The sequence below is a fragment of the Brassica oleracea genome, chromosome C7 (genome assembly GCF_000695525.1).
Source record: "Brassica oleracea var. oleracea cultivar TO1000 chromosome C7, BOL, whole genome shotgun sequence".
NCBI classification, from domain to species: Eukaryota; Viridiplantae; Streptophyta; class Magnoliopsida; order Brassicales; family Brassicaceae; genus Brassica; species Brassica oleracea.
The window spans coordinates 2,425,556-2,432,463 of record NC_027754.1 but is presented as its reverse complement, the minus strand read 5'-3'; positions in this window follow the sequence as shown (position 1 = coordinate 2,432,463).

Here is a 6,908-nt window from a genome sequence, read left to right as displayed (position 1 = left end):
GACCTTCTTTTGTTGCTTCAACTAATCCCATGTATTCAGCTTCTGTTGTAGATAAGCCAACAATAAATAGCCAGAGCTTACTGTATTCCCTCCAACTTGGAATAAATAGCCTGAAATCGATCTCCTTCGATCCAGGTCAGATGCGTAATCACTATCACAATAACCTTTTACTTCAAAACTTTCTTCTTTCTTGAAAGTTAAACTCAATTCAGTAGTACCTCTGATATATCTCATTAGCCATTTAACCGCATTCCAATGTTCTTCTCCAGGTGCACTCATGAAACGACTCACGAGACCAACAGCATACGCAATATCTGGTCGACTCCCAATCATGGCGTACATGAGACTTCCAACATCGTTTGAGTAAGGTACGCTCTCCATTACCTTTTGCAACTCAGACATTTCTTCAGCTTTAGTACTAGACAACTTGAAATGAGAACCCATAGGTGTAGAAACTGGTTTAGACTCTTCCATCATAAAGTTCTTCAACACCTTAGTTACATAAGCTCCTTGAGATAGAGTTAGAACACATTTCTCTCTGTCTCTGTGAATATCCATCCCTAAGATCCTTCTCGCAGGTCCTACGTCCTTCATTTCAAACTCACTGCTTAATAAGTCTTTAAGCTTCTGAACTTCTCTCATATCTTTAGCAGCAACCAACATATCGTCAACATATAGGAGTAAATAGATCACCTTGCCCTCACCATAGGACTTGTAGTAAGCACACGAATCATACGAACTTCTCACAAAATCCTGAGACTTCATGAAATCATCGAACCTTCGATTCCACTGTCTTGGGGATTGCTTCAAATTGTAGATAGATTTTTTGAGCAAGCACACCTTATCCCCCTTCTTATATCCCTCAGGTTGTTCCATTAGGATTCTTTCTTCAAGATTACCATGTAAAAATGCAGTTTCACATCCAATTGCTCCAATTCGAAATCCTGATGAACCACCATAGATAAGAGAAGTCTTATAGTAACATTCTTAACCACAGGAGAAAACAATTCATTGTAGTCTATTCCCTCAATCTGAGAATAACCTTTAGCCACGACACGTCCTTTAAATCTTCTCCATTCTCCTCCAGGTACTCCGGGTTTTATCTTAAAAATCCACTTGCACCCTATAGTTCTTTCTCCTTTAGGACGATCAATAAGAATCCAAGTACCATTTCTTTCTAGAGAATCCATTTCTTCAAGTACCATTTCTTTCTAGAGAATCCATTTCTTCATCTGAAGCCCCTCTCCACTTCTTACCATTTCGGCTTCTTATAGCCTCACCAAAAGTTAAGGGTTCATCTTCTTCAATAACCTCAGACATCATTAAGGCATAAGCAGCAACATCAGCATCATCAAATCTGCTTGGAGGCCTTATCGTTCTCTTCTTTCTGTCACGAGCCAGCATATAATTCTTTAGGTCATTAGGAGATGCTTCTTTGTCTGATTCATTCTCTGAATCATATTTTTTTCCAGCAACAGAAGAAGCTCCACCTCCAGATGAAGACTCTGGTTCATCATCTGTCTCATCAACAGTAGAAAGAACAAATGTTACAGACTTCTTTCCTTTGTCTGCTTGCTTCTCGTCTCGAATCGACTTATCAATGTCTTTAAACACGATATCCTCATAGAAAGAAACATTTCTGCTCACAATAATTTTCTTATCTTCAATACTCCAGATTCTGTAACCTTTAACTCCCAGTGGGTATCCCATAAAGACGCCTTTCTTCGCTCTAGGCTTCAACTTACCCTGATCAACATGATAATACACCAGACAACCAAATCTCCTCATATGCCCATACTCAGGCGCTCTTCCCGACCATACCTCTTCAGGTACTTTTAGATTAAGAGGAATAGAAGCAGTCCTATTAATCATGTAGACCACAGTAGACGAAGTTTCTGCCCAAAATGCTTCACTCAAGCCAGTTTCACTCAACAGGCTTCTGACTTTCTCTAATATTGTTCGATTTAACCTCTCAGCTACACCGTTCTGCTGAGGAGTGTAGGGACAGGTTTTATGTCTTAGAATGCCCTTAGCCTTGCAAAAATCATTAAAGGTTTTGTTGCAATATTCTAAGCCATTGTCTGTCCTTAGAGCTTTTAATGTCTTCCCGCTTTGATTCTCCACCAAAGCCAGCCACTCAGAAAATTTAGAGAAAGCTTCATCCTTCGTCTTTAGAAAATACACCCACACCTTTCTAGAGTAATCGTCCACGAAAGATATGTAGTACTGACACTTAGACAAGCTCGGAGTCACATTAGGAGAACCCCACAAATCAGAATGTACATACGCTAATGGTTCTTCTGAGTTGTGTTTACCAGTCTTGAACGATAATTTGTGAAATTTTCCTAACACACAGTGTTCACATGTTTCCTTTTCAGCAATGTCAACACCTTGGAGGAAACTAGACTTCACCAGACACTGCATTCCTTTTACGCTCATGTGACCGAGACGACTGTGCCAGAGTGAAGTGACATCCAGTTTCACCTCAGACGAGTTCACTTCTTCTTTTACTGGAGCACCGTCAAGAAAATAAAAGGTATCTTTATAGTCAGCACCTAGAACCTCTGTCTCTCCTTGAAACACTTTTAATCTGTAGTTTCTTGACTGAAACCAGCAGCCTAGCGTCTCCAGCTGTCCAAGAGAAATCAGATTTCTTCTCGCAGTTTCAGAGAAACGTACTCCCGTCAACACAACCTCAGTATTGTTGTGGTTAACAATCTTCACTTTACCGACAGCTGTGATCTCACAGTATCACAGTAAGTGTCGTTTCCCATTAAGATCTTCCCTCCATTTTCTTCTTCGACATCAAACATTAAGTCCTTCCTGAATGTCATATGATAGGAACATCCTGAATCAAGAACCCAACCCTCTATGTTAATCTGGCTAGATGCAGTTAACATAACCGGTTCTGAGTCTAGGGCTTTGCCAATACTCGCTTCTGCCTTCAAGGTACTGTTCTGGTTGTTTCGTTTTGGACATTCTCTTTTGAAATGACCTTCAGAACCACAAATCCAACACGCTCTCTTAGATTTTGGTCTTGACTTGCTCCTGCTCTTGTTGAATGTATGCTTTGACGTGGTCTTCTTTTCAGATCGACCTCTCTCTTGGAAGTAAAGACCCTCATTTGAGTTGCTAGACGACACCTGCCCTCCTTTGGCCTTCATATCAAGCTCGGTTGAGTAAGCAGCTCTAGTAATCTCCTTAAGTGATATCGTGTCTTGATCTCTTCCATATTTCAATGTATGAACTAATGGCTCAAATCTTCTAGGTAAGCTGTTGAGCAGTATCACAGCTTGATCCTCCTCACTGAGTTCAACATCAAGGCTCGCAAGATCAGACACCAGCTTCATGAATACATCAAGATTCTTATCCATGTTCTTATCTTCTTCTATTTTGAAACTGTAGAACTTTTGCTTCAGGTAGAAACGGTTAGGTAGAGACTTGATTTGGTAGGTAGACTCTACAGCAGTCCACATTTCTAAAGCCGTTTTAGATTTTATAACTTTATGCAAGACCATATCACTTAGGCTCATACTCAACAAATTTCTCACCCTCCTATCTTTTTTCAAGCCTCTTAGGATCCACAGTAAGAGCCTTAGAATCCGGATCATCACTAGCCAGACCCTTTCCCTTAGGATCCACCTCCTCTGGTTGTAGAACAGAGTCTAAACAAGGAACTCAAACTGAGCCAACACCTTATGCTTCCATAAGGCAAAATCACCTTCTCCATCAAACTTCTCTACTTCAAACCTCCCCTTCATAGGCTCCATGACGAACACACCCTAAGCTTGATCAGAACCTGAGATTATGCAGACGTAGAAAAAGCCCACAAAGACACAATAACAAGAAATCCAGAATACCAGAAAAGGACCACCGAGAACCAGAGATAACCACACAGATGTTCAGATATGAAACTAGTGACCCTAACACAGAGCCGATCAGGAAGAGATTCCTTAACCTGATCAGATCTATGAGAGAAAACCCGGATCACCACAGATCTGAAACTCCCTGAACCGTATAACACGGCTCTGATACCACTTATAGTGGTTTAATCTTCCATAAATAAGTTTCTAGTCCATTCTTTAGCTCGTATTCATTTGCTTAGGTTTGTGTTTGTTTGATTTTGCAGTAAAGTAAATGACATGAGAAGCTTAGAGTTCCCAAGGGTGTTAACTAACCCAAGGTACGTCTCGAGAGCAAAGATACAAAGCGGAACTGAGATCAATCACTCACCCAAGCTCACGTCACTCACCATACAATCGTCACTCACCAGATGATCTTAGTGATAGAGGTAACCGTATAAGAAACCCAAAAGAAAAAAACCCTTTCTCGTGTTTCCCACTCTCTCTTACTCTCTCTAGATCTCTTATGACGATAAGGTACGCTCCGCTCTGCTCTTGACTTATCTTTGCTCTTTATATACTCTGCTTATCAGATAGATTCGATGGCTGCTGACTGCTGACTGCTTTCTGTTTAGCCAGCTCACCGAATCTCCAACAACCTAGCACATAGGTTGTTGGCCACTTGATCACCAAAAGCTTTACTTAAAGTTACAGACCAAAACGCAGAGTATAGCTTCTTGGACTCTACCGGATATACAACACTTCAACTGGGCCTTCACACTATGTGTCTCAGCCCAATACCTTTGTCATCCAGCCCAAAGCTAAACTCGGTAATGTTCAACCACACGTGACAGTACCCGTAATTAGTAGTTCTACTAGAGAATTTAGAGACTGTAAGGGCAGAGGTTCGAATTGTGGAAAGGAGAGAAGATTTAGTAAGAAAAAACGTATTTACGATAATATAAATTATAAAAATTACGTACGGAAGGTGCATTATTGGGGGACCCAGCAAGATTAAAAGTCAATACCTCCTTAGTGATGTTGATCAATAAATAAACTTAAAACAATTTTCGTTAAACTAAAAATAAAATAATATTCACAACATGTGAATCGTTCCAGCAAATGCTGACCTTGCCATAAGGCACATTTGAAGAGCCATTGCTTCGTTAACATCCTTTAAAGCCGTAATCATGAAACTATGATGATTATATAAGACTGCAAATCACATTTTGTGAATTTAAAATTCTTAATAAACATAGCCTAGACCAAGGTCTTCTAAGTATTTTATTTCCAACCCATACTGTCCACATTCTCTGAGATTTAGTCCATCTGCATACCTAATTTTTTTTATTTTTGAAAATATCATTTTATAATATGACACTGATATAAATATATGTGGAACACAAATCGAAACTAACATTCTTTAATAAGAAATAGTATCATGAAAAATACAAATGAACAAATCTAACATATATATGTATTACATTCTAAATTTTATCTTTGTATCTAAATATCAAAGAGAAGAGCGAACAAATTTAACTTATCTATGTCGAAATGTCTGGATTTTTTTTGGTAATAATAAATAAATAATTTATATCATCAAAATCTCCTTTATGATTATAAAAACAAAACGCTGGTGACAACTATTCAAAAATTTAAACGAATTCTCGAATCATGTCAGTATGTCACACACACACACACCTCTTATATATATTATTATTATTATTTATTTTATTTTTTTTACTATTACATTAGTATATTATACATTCATTTAAATGCTACATAGTGTTTTTGATGATAAATCTATATATGTAATTGTGATTATGTACATAACAAAAACACAATTTTCTGTTATGTAATTATATACAGAAAAAACTAGATCTAACATTATAACCGACGATAAATTAGCCTAATGGTTATACTTTTAAATTGCCGAAAATGTAAGAGAATCTTAAAAATCATAGGTTAGGTTATATAATCTGGATCTCGCTGTAAGGGAATGTACTAATCGAAGGATCTAAACTTCATGGTCAAAAAAGAAAAACAAAATCTAAAAATTTTAAACTCGTTTTATCGTTATAATTTTAAATTTGGCATATTATCATTAGTTTGAGTTGATTATGAGATTTCTATTTAATTATTTTACAGCTTCGCTTTCAAAGTTACTTTTTTTAGAAGATAGTGTAACTCACCTCATCGAGAGGTTCCAAAATCTATCTATAATATAATGAGGCAGTTGCCATGTCAGCATGTAAGTGAGTCCCACTTTTAAAAAATGTAAAAGAGTGTCAATCCTGTGGTTCGAACTCGAGTTATTGAGTCATAAACACCAACATTTATACCACTAAACTAAAGCGATACTTTGTACATTGATGGCCGAAACTAATATATATTTATGAAGGTCGGAAACCTTTGCTTCTTCGGTCTTCTCTGTGGGACCCACACTTAATTTTTTTATTTAATGATTTAATAAATACTTTATAACTCACGTTTTGAAATAGAATTCGTTAAAAAAAGGCCCAATAGACCTCTTTGGTCTGTAAGCGTTCTCTTCAATGGAAGTTTAGGGCTTTCAATTTTTAATCATCGTTTCATGACTCATCTAAGAAACACAGATTAGCTCTTTGAGTTCCATGAATCAGTTTATCTTCTTTAGTCTCTACATCTCCCCATCTTTAATAAATTCATCATTGGTTCTTTTATTTTATTGTGTGGTTTTAATTTGGTCATCCTTAGCTTGCACCCTTTGATCTAACCAAGAAGAAGAAGAAGACATTTGTCGTTCAGGATGCCATCGAGGACTCAGCTGAGTCACACGAGAGACATACTATCCGTTGCCTGATTGTTTAAGAAGAGTTTATATGTGCTGTGAAACATATTTGTTTCTTTTCATCAGTTGCTTTGTTTAATCTTTTTTTCTGCAAATAATGATGGCTTTGACAGTTCATTTACGGGAGCCAAGAAGTAAAAGAAGAAGAAGTCAGTGAGTGTCTGACATTTTCTGTCTTCCTGAGTTTTTTTTCCATTCATTAAACTTGGGATTTTGAAGATTATGTGCCTCACATT